The 12,897-nt window shown below is 38.4% G+C and overlaps 1 long non-coding RNA gene across 1 annotated transcript in view; it reads left to right on the top strand.

Annotated features, from left to right (window-relative positions):
- The first annotated feature begins 312 nt into the window (after positions 1-312).
- LOC109143893 overlaps positions 313-12,897 on the top strand; it is a 34,637-nt gene continuing 22,052 nt past the window's right edge. Inside the window, exons 1-2 of the long non-coding RNA XR_002044327.2 lie at positions 313-383; positions 1,830-1,914. This is a non-coding gene — a long non-coding RNA (uncharacterized LOC109143893). The remainder of the gene's footprint in view (positions 384-1,829; positions 1,915-12,897) is intronic.

Here is a 12,897-nt window from a genome sequence, read left to right as displayed (position 1 = left end):
GTAGGTTGCCTGTGCACTCAGCCTCTCAGGGCAGTCTGTGGCCAAGTGTGGGTTGCCCAAGCACTGGAGCTCCCTCAGAGGCAGCCTCGTCTTGGCAAGGCATGCAGCAATTGGGAACCTGCTTCCTAAGACACACACCCCCTCCACCCCAGTGTGTGCGTGCTATTCAAGGTGTTTGTATTTCATGAATAAAATGTTCTTTGAGTGTAGTTAGGGGATGGTTCCTCAGCTGTATTGGAGACTTGTCTGCAAGAGAAGTGACCCAAGTTCTGCTCCTTATCCTGACTAAAATCTAAATATTTTATTTTACAGATTAGAAGAGCTTTAGCTAAGGAAGCAGAAAGACACGTGGCCTGAGTGATTCCTGAAATAATGCCTAAAAGGTAGGAGTCCTTGATCCAGACATGAGTCTGAGACTGAATTCAGACAGGGACTCAAACTCGAGACCCTGTATGTGAATGTGAGTGATTTAATCCCTAATCTTCTACGTGCCATGTAAATGCTTTCTCATTTGCCAGTGACATGCCAGTCACCACCATGACTGTGTGTGCAGGGAGCCTAATCCTGTCATTTAGCATGCCTTTATTTCAGCTACTGAATTTAGGTACCAGGTCATCTAACCACTGTTTTTCTAGAGATCTCAGGTAAGAGTAACATCCCTTGTCCAGACCAGAATATTGCAGGAATGCCAGTGGCACAAGACTATGATCATGTAGGTACATTTCAAGCCAAGGAGGAATGTGGTAGTGTTTTCAAGCACTGAGCATGAGGTACATATCTGTCTGGGATGATATTCTGAGATGCTCAGTTGGTCCTAAAGGCTTAAAATCCTGTTTTAAGAACCAAAGGGCATTAGTTTATAAATGCAATTAATTTAATAATTTCATAATAAATAGAAAAATTTAAAAAGACCGTGGAAGAATAGGGTCCTTTTGAGAAGGCCTGCTGACAGACCAATTGTTCATGTTTCCAGATATTTCTTGATTAGAAGAGCTTTATTATATCCTTTTTTGCCTGGTAGGGTATTCTATCAGACATGATAGATTGAAATAAGGTGCTGAAGGTTTAAATCATTTCATCACCTGTAGAAATATCTGGCAAAGATTTTTGTCTGTGGGTGAATATGTTCATAGAAGGTGCTTTGCATTTCTTAATACTTCTAGCTTACAAGTGTAACAAAAAAGAACAATAAAATATTAATGTGATTGTCCAGAACACTGAAATAGTTGCAGTTCAGTTTGCTGGGACCACACACACAGAGCTTCTATCAGTGTAAATTTTCCGTTCTCTCTTTTATTTTACAGTGAAGTATGTACCTATACTTTGTTTTTCAGAACATTTTTTCCTCTTATTTTAATGTACTGGGGAAAGACTCCTTTCTTTTTCCCTCATAGAATATTCTAGTTCTGACTAAGCTGCAATTAAAAAATAATATTGGTTATTTTCAAATCACTCATAACTCACATAAGGAGTACTGCATTGTGGTTACTTGCTATTCTTATGGTAGATACACATTCATTGTCATTGTATGTATTGCTCGGTGCTTATGAGCTTGCTTTGGTGACTGCATTTGCAAGTGCTGAATGCTATTACTGATAGATGTAGGCATGAAACTACTTACTTAATTCCACTGAAATCTCTGGGATTACTTGTGTCCTTAGGGTTAAGCATGGTTCAGTATTTTGCTGGACTGGGATCAGAAAGTTCAGTGCTCTTTCAACCCAGCTTATTAGGCACTGACCATTTAGTTTTAAAATCTTAATATAAAGCGTAATTTAAACCTGGACAAGGACAGATTTCTATCATGTAATGCAATCTACTCTTTTCAGTTTCCAGTGTAATGTTAACTTGCATGGAGACAGAAGTGCAACAGGACCACTTGTGTAGTAAATGAAGGGCTGCCCAAGTCATAAGGTAATGTGTTGACAATTCATTTAACTAACCAAATTAGCTTAATTTTTAAAAGAGTCCTAACTGTATATCGTGTATAGACAAACATGTCTGATGCCCAGAATGACTCACGTTTAGTTGTTAATATAATCCTGGAGATAAGGTATTTGACTAGAGCATGCCTTCTTGCATGCTGAAACTGAGATCGTTATATAATACCAGGAGAAGCAAACAACTTTTTCAAAGTCTCATGGAAACCATTCAGGAGAGGGAACTGAATGCCAATTTCATTACCACCTATAAGGAGCCAAACAATAAGGTATTGTAGGCTCACAGACTGAGCTCAGAGCAGGAGGTTTAAGTGCATCAGCCAGTAGGCAAACTCAACCAGGCTAACTCCTGCCAGATAGAAAATATCTGTTAACAGAGCCATTACATGTATTTTAAAAGTTTAAAAACTTCTGTGAGGAATGTTCATGGGATGAACAAGGGAGGATGCAATGTACCAGGGCAGTTCATAGTAAGAGTGGGTTCATAGTAATCTTTTATTCACTGGCCTCAGGATATTTTACCATGTAAGCAGCTCTTTTAATCTGCATTTTACAGACCTGAAAATGAAGAAGTTAGGGGCTGGGCTCAACGGAAACAATAGCATTTTAAACTAGGGAAGGAAGATGCTAGGAAAGTAGAGAGGAAGTGTTTAGTGTTTTTGTGGGGAAAAAAGTATTCTGATGATTCTAGTTCTGAAAAAATACCAATGTTGTAATTTACCAAGTTACCAATTTTTTTTCAGAGTATAAAAGTACTGATAAGAATTTTTTTCTACAAATCTCTTAGGCATTTATAAGAAAGTTCTCTTTATTCCCCATTAATCAATCGAGCAACTATGAAAAAGAATCAATGAGCAGGATCAGTGTACTAGGATCTTACCTTTGCCTAGTTACATCCAAAAATGAAATAACAGTCCAAAGCAGATGGATTTAAGAGACAGAAGAGCCAAGATGGATCTGACTATATAGAAGTCCTTTCCTGAGGGAGGAACTTCCTGGAAAGGTCTACAATATCCTTTTAAAAAAATCACAAGAGAAATTTTTTCCCTGGATAATGATAAGGGCTACAACTGCAATAATTCTCATTGTAGTCTATTTATAGCATCTTAATGTTAGAACTTTTCTACTTGAGCATACAGAATTAGAAATTTTTTTTATGTCATGGGACCCACTAAAAATGCAAAGCTTCTGTCAAAGATAACGCAGGAGAAAATGCGCTAAATCAATACTTCCTTCCTTTTGGTCTGTACACCTTCTGGTAAAGCCCAACAAGGATACAGACAGCTGTTATTAAATCTGAAACAGTGATTTGATGAAGCAGTCAGAATTTCAATGTTTGCAGTCTCATGTTGGTGGAATACTTCCTTCAAGCATTTTCTGAAGAGGACAGAGGCAGAGCACCACTGAATAATACTTGCAGTACTCTTCAGGATGTTCTGCCAAGAAGAAGCTCCATCTCTCTTCCTGGCAGAGGTGACAATAAAGATTTTCATCTTGAATTTATTTCCAGTTAGTGTTTACCCTCCAAACACAGCAGATTGCGTTCATTAAAAATCATGTTCAAAAATATTGACGAGGAGAAGGATCTTTGCTGCTGCTGAACTTTTACAGACGTGCTGATATTCACATGCATGCCTCACACATTGCAAGGCTAGCAGTTACATGTAATAAACATCAGATTGTTCTTCAATGGTGTAATTTTTTGTACTTGTTAAAAGGAATAGTTCTCTAATTTGAATCTAATTGTGGTGAATCATATCACTCTTCACAAGTGAGATATTGTAGTCCCATCCTTATAAGTGAGAAAATCCAAAAAGAATTTGTAGTTTATAGCAGGTTTTTGCACAGCTATAAGGGATAAACCCACAGAATTTGGTACTTCTGTTGCTGTGTGCTGATGCAGCTGTTCTTCACCAGCACCTCCACAAAGCAGAAGAGTAGGAAAAGCTGTAGGTGGGATTATTCATTCATTTCTAGTGTATCCCAGTGAAGATTCTTCCGTACCAAATATAGGACTCATCAGTCTTTAAAATAACACCATGTAAGGGAATTTCCAATACATTTTGTTTCTGTTTGTTTTATATTCATGGGTTCTCCATGAATATCTCCATGAATATCTCCAGGGAATATTTCTTTAAAATTCCCAGGATGACAGAAGAGTCTAGTGACAAGTTATTACGAGAGCCTTCATTTCCTTAGTGCAAATTCATATGTGACAAAGTTTGAAAATATTTTTTGTATTGCAACACTTAAATATTATGGGAGCAAGTAAGGCCTAGAGGGGCAGGGAAACACAGCTAACATCCGTTTCTCAAGAACAGTAGAATCTCATCAGTCATTCTGAGAAATGTGATTTTAGATCCAGGTTGGGACTTACAGCTAACTGTAGCTGTAAACTTTTTCAAATGGTTTTCTGCTATTTCTGTGGATCCATAAATCCCCATTGATGTGTACATATAAAGCAAAATCATTAAAATTTTCAACAATAACAATGAAATAATAGAATTTATAATCCAGTCTGGCAAATTGAACCCCTTACAAGATGCTACTCAAGAGGTCTGAGATAATTTATCCATTAAGTTAGAAATAGAGCACAAAATTCTTATGTTTCATGCACGGTCTCATTATTAACAGAGAACATAGACATTGTGAACACCAGGATTCATACAGTACTGTAGGGAGGGCTAAGAAGTCCAAATTTTTAGACTGAATTTAATATTTGAATTGGGTTATAGAAAATTATATTGTAAGATGTCCAATCCTCAAATTACTTCTAGTGTCATCTACTTGCGTGCCCTTCATAACTCATCCATAATAACCCTTCAGGTTTTTATTCCCCAAAGACCTGTCAAAATGTTGAATGGAACGGAGCTATTTGCCTCAGATGAGGTCCAGACTTTTTTCAGTTTTGAGGAATACATGTTAGTATTAGGTCCACTTCACATCTTGCTACTTTCCCCCTAGGTTTCACAGACTCGTGGTTCTCCCATTGGACTTTCCCATCTGTGACCTAGGGAAGCCAGAAAATTTTGCTGCTATAACATGAACATGCTCTTATTCTGTCACCCCTGACTTAAACAAAGCTAATAAATGTTTCTGAAATTGAGCTTTACTTCTTGAGAAAGATTCAAATGTTATCATGTAAAAGAAGCTGAACTCATGTTTATTTCCAGGGTACTTATTATGTATTTCAGGGAAAACTAGCAATCTAGAAAGTGGATTAATCTCTTCAAAACTAACGTCCTTATGTAGGACTTACCTCTGAAAATGTAGTTCATGTGCCTGACCTTTGAAGCTACCTTATTGTGGACCTCCAGGTGAAATGCTGGTTGTATAATCAAGCTAGGATTTGGTTTATTTTTCTTCTGTTGTCATGAATGGGTTAGGAATGAACTAGCATGGTTTGCAATGACACATCGAATATGTTGTCTTACAGCTTTTTCACAAAGTTCCGTCTCTGTGTGTTTACACATACATGTTCACAAATACAGAGCCTGTATTTTTCACAGTGAAGCTGGTAGTGTCAGTAGTGTCTCTGTTGGAGATTGCTTGTGTTTGTCTTCCATTGTCACTGTTTTTGTTCAGTCACAAAAAACAAATTGCTGAAAAAGCTTTGTTGCAATTAAGAGTTTTGGCAGAGATTTTAGACCAGTGTTCAGGAAATCCAGATGAAAAGAAATCTTGGTATTTGATAAAGTTTATTCTTTGCACTTGTTTCCAGAATTTCAGTGTAAGTCACAGTTTGCTATGCAAGCCAGAAGATTAAAAAGAAGAAACGTTTTAAGCATTCCTGCTTGGCTAGTCAGTATAGATCTGATTATCTCCATAGGTTATGAACGTTCTTCTACCATTTTTTTCATTCTTTGAGCCCAGGCTTTGCTGGTGTGATAATTTAGAATTTTGAATCTGTATAAAGGGTGTCATGTGTGTTTCAAAGTCTGTTGTTAAAACCCAGCCCCATATAGGAATGCCTTCTTATTCCTTATGCCAAATTTTTCTTGGGAGAGTAATGCTAAGTGCACTGTTGCTTTACACTTTTAGACTTGAATGTATCTTTTTACAGCAAATATATCTCCTTTTGTTTACTGTAGTAGCCATTATTTTATCACAGATCTGTGGACTGGCAGCAGTCTTTGTCAGATGCTCACATGATTTATTTCATCATTTTGCATGTCACTGTCTTACTGAAGTTATGTACTAGTTCAAAATTTATTATGTTGAGACACACATGGCAATGTTATGATTATAACTTAGTATTACTGGGAAAAGGCATCAAATAATGTGTGACGTGTTGTTTTTAGTTCTTTTCTGTCATAAATTCTGTAAGTGATTTGGCAATTGAAGTGAAGCAAGACTATTTGCAAAGTGTGCAGAGAAGATAGTAAAAATTGCCCCTTTTCTGTAGTTTCCATATCCCAGAAACTGGAAATTCATTCTTGGTTCATTTTCATCTGCCTCAGATAGTGATGGCATACCAAGAGAGAAACTGAGAACACAGCAAAACTTACCTGGTATTTCAAACAGTGAACTTTTCTCTTATCATGGACTTGTAGATGTATTACTTCCCGTATCTTGATGCAAATGAAATAGAAGAAGAATATATTCAGTTGGATTCCTTTCTGTGCTTAACTTTTGAATGCAAGCTGGGAGGCAAGAGGTTGACAGGCTGTTGAGGACTGTGAATTACTTTGATTTCAATCCTATTTTTAGTGGACAGTTTTGGAATCTTCAAAACAATAAAATGTTCTCAGTTGAAGATAGAACAATTGAGCAGGCATCACAACTTTAGTTGTCCCTTCACCAGTAAAGTTTTTCTCCCGACAGAAGTATGTAGAAAATAGCATGTGGTAGGCTTGATGGGTAATATGTAGATTGAGTAGGTGGATATTCATCGCCACAATTATTTTCTAAATAATGTCTAAATGTATCTGTTTATGGGAATACTTTTTAGATTTATGATCCAGGAGTGCAGACCTGTCCCATTTTCCAGTCTTGTGCCAAGGCCAGATCCATGTATCCACCAGTCCTTTCCTCTGTGCTTACACAAGATTCCTGTGGAAATGAAATTCTATGCATGGACTGGGAAGGAATTGGAGCTGTATTTCAGCATATCCCTTGTTTGGATTATGGGAAAACAGTATTCTAGGGACCCAGAAAGAACTGAGTCTCAAATATTCATGTATGTATTTCTAAAATTTTCCATGGGCAAAAGTAAACTTGGGAACAGTGAAAGTGAATAGGAGTAAAGTGGAAGCAGGGGAGAAAAGGGCAGATGGGATTTTGCAGGAACAAAGGAAAAGTGAGTGCACTGGGCAGTGGGAGTGGATAGTGAGGTGAAGAAAGGTGGACTGTGTGATTTCCCGTTTTTATGGACACTCTTCAACAAGTGGACGGTAAACTGGGATGACAGTGACAGAATGTGCACCTTGAGTAATGTGGTAACACCAGAAAAGCCAAGAGGCTCTTCATTTCCTGCTGCTTCTCCTGTTTAAAGGAGCTCTGGAGGCTTCCACCCAGAGTACAGGGCCTTGCCTCTTGTCTGCTACGCTGGAAGCAGCAGCTTCTTTCAAGGCTTGTCTCAGGGTTTTGAGGTTTTTATCTAATACTGATCGTTATGAAATAAACTGGACTACAGTAAATTCTGGGCTTTAAATGTGTTCTGGTTTTCATAAGAACTTGTCACCCAGAAACTGATGATGCTTTCATCTTGATAAGAATAATGACCTGGCAACTAGGAATGCGATTTTGGTCTGGGGATTTTCTTTCAGTGTAAATTCAGTATCTGTTCCTAGAATATACTCCACCTAATCTCTGATCCCTTTTACAGATGTTAGATGCAGTGCCATGTCAAAATTTGCTGCATATGGGAGAATCTCAGTTTTAATTCAGTGATATTCTAGTCCTAGTGGCCTTAAGAGAGGAAAAAAATACTAGTGGGTTAATAAAAATGATGAAATTAACAATTTTTCCCTCAAAGCCTTAGTCCCAGAGTCATGCAATTTGAGTTAGCAATTGTATATATTACTTATTTTCTGCAACTGATATTGACATTGCAAGTGATGACACTGAGCATTGAGATAAGATTTCTTGTGATAGCAATTGCAACTAATAGGATCTACCTGTTGACTAATTACTTTCATATGATAAAAGTAATACATAGCATGCTCAGTTAAGGAAAATTATATTACATCATCCTATTTATCTCTTTGACACAGAACAATGATGAGTGGAAATACCCTATAATATTCTTATATGTTATGAAATTCATGTCTGAAATTGTACCAACCAAGAAAAGACTACTTAAAGGTCATCCCCTGGATGGGGAAAGTTATGACTCATAAACACCGCAAAATATCTGAATTACCAAATATTTTTTCATGCAGAATGGAAATATATTTTAATTATACTCAGTCATATATTATTAATAATTTCCCATCTTCGCATAAATTTTTCCCAGCTTGCACAAAGAATTCTTTGGCAGATAACAAAATGTTTTGTGGCACTGTGATAGCACTTTTTACTACACAATATTTAAGAAATTCTGACACTTAAGAGAGGTTCCAGGAAATATTAATCTAGTTGGATGTGTGAAACCAAACACACACAATGTGGCAGCTGTAGCTGCTGAAGTTTTTCTCCAAAAATGAGGCAGTGAGGTTACCAGAGCTAAAAGGAGACTAAATTAATGTATTAGACATGCTGTAAAGATCAACCTGTAAGGAATGATGGAGGAGGAGCAGGAAGTGGGAAAGCTAATGCACCTTTGTCATCAGCAAAGAATTTCCTCTGTAGTGTTTGCTATCGTCCTTTAAAAGATGAGAAAGTGTGCAGATGGAGCACGCGAGGTTTTTAAGAATGCTGCATTCAGTTAGATCATCTCAACTTTTCCAAAAGAACTTGTCTCAAAATAATTTAAGCCGTATGGAATTCTGAGAGATGACTGGAGTCATCTGACTGGCAAACATACAGGACTTATGGATATAGAAATACACTTTATGGACATCTGTCACCTTAAAAAGTCATATAAATTTATCTGTAAACGAAAGAAACCTTGAATATATTGTGATTTAAATTCTGCAGTTCATGGAGGTAAATTTCCCATTGAGGTCTGCCCAAATCAGAATTTGCAGAATTTGGCCCAGTCACACAATTGGCACAGGGTATATCTGTATCAGGTTTGTGTAGCCAGGTTTTGGTGGCAGGAGGGCTACAGGAGTGGCTTCTGTGAGAAGCTGCCAGAAGCTTTGTCTGTCAGTCAATTCTGTTCCGTGACAGACCCAGCCTGAGCCCATGAATGGTGGTGGTAGGGCCTCAGTGACAGTCTATTTAAGAAGGCTGAAAAGCCACTGCAGAGCAGCAGCTGGAGAGGGGAGTGAAAATATGAGAAGGAAACAGCTCTGCAGGCACAAGGTCAGTGCAGAAGGATGTGCAGGAGGTGCTCCAGACACCAGAGATTCCCCTACAGCCTGTGATGCAGACCATGGTGAAGCATCTGTGCCCCTGCAGCCCATGGAGGTCCATGGTGGAGCAGACATCCACCTGCAGCCCATGGAGGAGCCCACGTAGGAACTGGTGGATGCCTGGAGAGGGTGTGACACTATGGGGAGCCCACACTGGAGCAGGCTCCTGACAGGACCTGTGGACGTGTTGGGAGAGAAGCCCGTGTTGGGAGAGAAGCCTGTGCTGGGAGAGAAGCCTGTGTTGGGAGAGAAGCCTGTGCTGAGAGAGAAGCCTGTGTTGCATCTGGTCTGTTGGCAGGACCTGTAACCCTGGGGGACACTAGGCTGGAGCTGCCTGTTCCTGAAGAGCTGCACTCCATGGAAGAGTGACCCACACTGGAGCAGTTCATGAAGAACTGCAGAAGTTCAGAAGTTCTCCCCTGAGGAAGAAGGAGGGGCAGAGACAACACGTGACTAAACTGACAGCAACCTCCATTCTGTCCCCCTGCACCACTGGCAGGGAGAAATCATGAGTGAATTTGAACTCAGGAAGAAGGGAGGGATGGGTGAAGGTGTTTTAAGATTTGTTTTGTTTCTCTTTACACTACTTTTATTTGATTGGTAATAAATTAATTTCCAAGTGTTGAGCCTGTTTTGCCTGTGACAGTAATTGGTGAATGATCTCTCCCTGTCCTTATCTCGACCCATGAGCTTTTCAGTATCTTTATGCTTCTCCTCTTCAGCTGAGGAGGGGGAGTGATAGAATGACTTTGGACACCTGGCATCCAGCCATGGTCAAAGCCAGTATAATATCTTGCCATTTGATATGTAACTCTTCATTATCCTCAGCTGTCCTGGACAAACATGTAAGTTGTGCACACAGAGCTAAAAAGGAGAAAATCCTGCTTGTCTGTTTTCCTGTGGTGGAACCAGTGTATGAATTAGAAAGACTGCAGTAGCATGATTGAGAAGGGAGAAATAAGTTTAGAGGTGTGGTTATCACACAAATCCAGACTTACTGGGAGAGGTTAAAAGAAATTTTGCATGCTTCTTACGTGAATCAATGGAGCACATATTCATGCAACAACGAGATGCATCTGCCCCTACAGCATTGTACACACGAAACCAAAGACCCCTATGTAGGACCAACAATCAGTTAGATGAAATTCATTTACCATCATAAATTAGGTGTACTCATATCCACTCATTTCCTAGACAGATAGTGGTGTTGGTGGGGTAATTTTTCTAATATGTTCAAATTAATTATGACAGCAGATATTAATGAATGAAAAGACCCATTCCAATCCAAGAGCTAAGGTAACATTATCAGAGTTTCCTGAGGGAATGTCCAAGTTCTGAGGTCTGTTGCCTCATTAATGATGCCATATTAAAACACTGGGTTGTACTGGCCCCCCAGAAATGAATTCTTCATGTTCTTTTTCCCTTGCAGGAATTTTTGAATGACCTATTTAGTGCTGGTAGACTGAGAGTGGGGAGTCAAATGACTGCTGGAACCACAGATGTTCTTGAAACGTGTGAGCTTGCATTTACAAAAAAACCTGCAAAAAATATTTTGACACTGATGTTCCACCAGTTTCATGTTGGTGCTTGAATATCTTTGAGGATCTAGCGTTTAATTACTATACTGGAGGTAAACAGAAACATATTAGATAAGACAACCTGAGTTTTAAGAGTATGAATATTTGCAGTTATTATCAACTTTGACAGGAACTGCCTGTTTGGTGCAGAAAAGAGGAGACTGATCACTACAGGCAAGAAAAATCACAGACTACTGTAATAAATTTGTCCATGTGAATAATTTCTTCATCTTCAACTAGAAGTCAAATCAAGCCTAAAAGGGTCCTAATAAAACTGTGTAAAGATGTGCACAACTGGAAGAAAAAGAAATTCTGAACAGAATAAATTCCATCCATTTTGCAATCTATAGGAAGACAGCTGCAAATGCAGGTGACTGCATCTTATATTGCTGAGCTGCAAGAGAAATCAAATCCACAGATATTTAATCCACATTTGCAAACAGAGAAGCTAGGAAACAGTCTACAGCCCAGGGAAACATATCTACTGTCACAGACACTGACTTTAGGGAGGTACAGAGAAACTGATTTAAAAGTAGTCTGTCAGTGACAATTCAGTCCAAAACAAATAAGGTTAATTTAGCAGCATTTAAAAAGGGTGATGTGGTTTGGTTTTCTTCCACTATATCCTCTATATTCTCTGATATATCAAACTATGATATGTTTCATTCTGAAGGAATAGAAAAAAATAGCAGAAAATAATTAGGATGTTAACGTGACTGAGTGACAACACTTATGTAGAGCTTTGCAAGAAAAACTCACAAAACATAGTAAAAAACTCATTCCCACATAATTGTAGAAAAGGCAGAGGACAGTAAAACAAGTCTCCCCCTAAGCATTTGTCATGAGTGCATGCTCTGAGGCAGACCTGCTTTCAGAATAGACGATATTTTGGCATTCAAGGGGCAGTTATGAAATATAAAAATGTGCGTACATCTCCTTTGTGTATACACATACTGAGATAGGTATGTATCTGTTTACATGTCCACATCAATGCACATTCTCCATCTGCTTAACCCAGAAATGGTTAATTAATGGCATAGTTTCCTCTCCCGTTGGAATAGGCTTGCCAATCAGAACAGAGATATGAAGAAACGTGCAGCCTAGGGCAAAATGGGGTCAGTGAGTGGGATGTTGTGGTTTTTTCACAGCTTTGCTCAGCCTGTGCCCCAGAAGGGCTGCTAAAGGCAATGTGAAGTATGCAGGAGGACAGTAGCTCAGAGGAAAGAGTAAGAAAATCTGCTGATATTGAAGTTATGATCTTTGAATTGTCAGTCAGAATGTGGTTTTTCCATGGTAAAAGAGCAAATGGTAACTCTAGACCTGATATAACTACAAAGTCATGGGTGTGGAAATATGGCCATTTGGACTTGGATATGACTTCTGATTTTCTCTGATGGCTAGTGTACGCCATTCCCTAGATAGCTAGGTGATAGAATAGTCAGTATTGCTGTGAAACTCAGAGACTGAGCTTCTAGTCTTATTTTTCAGTAAAAAGAACTGATGCTAATCTGAATGGAAATTATCATACACTGAAATAGTTTATTATTCCAAAGTAAAGAAGTCATGAGAAAACATATCTCTGAAAAAACTACTTGAGAAATCACCGTTAGAAAACATGAGAAGCTGATACATAAAGGTCTTTGGGAAGGCAAACTGACAGAGAAGAAAGTGAAGAAGAGCTGTCATCTAATGAAAGCAGCTGTCATAATAGTATAGTAGTAAATTATTTCCACAGAAAATAGATAAGAAACAGCATGATGTAATGAAGTTCTAGAAGTTTTCTATAAGAGAAGGAAAAGGGAATATTCATTTACCAGGACAGGAGTGCAAAGTACAGTTGATATTGAAAAAGCAGTGAACTATTTCTTTGTTTCCATTTTCAAGCATTACATGGAATTAAAAATTTTATTATATAGATAT

Source organism: Corvus cornix, chromosome 5, assembly GCF_000738735.6.
Source record: "Corvus cornix cornix isolate S_Up_H32 chromosome 5, ASM73873v5, whole genome shotgun sequence".
Classification (NCBI taxonomy): domain Eukaryota; kingdom Metazoa; phylum Chordata; class Aves; order Passeriformes; family Corvidae; genus Corvus; species Corvus cornix.
Note: the sequence above shows the minus strand (reverse complement) of the source record. Positions and strands in the feature narration are given on the sequence as shown.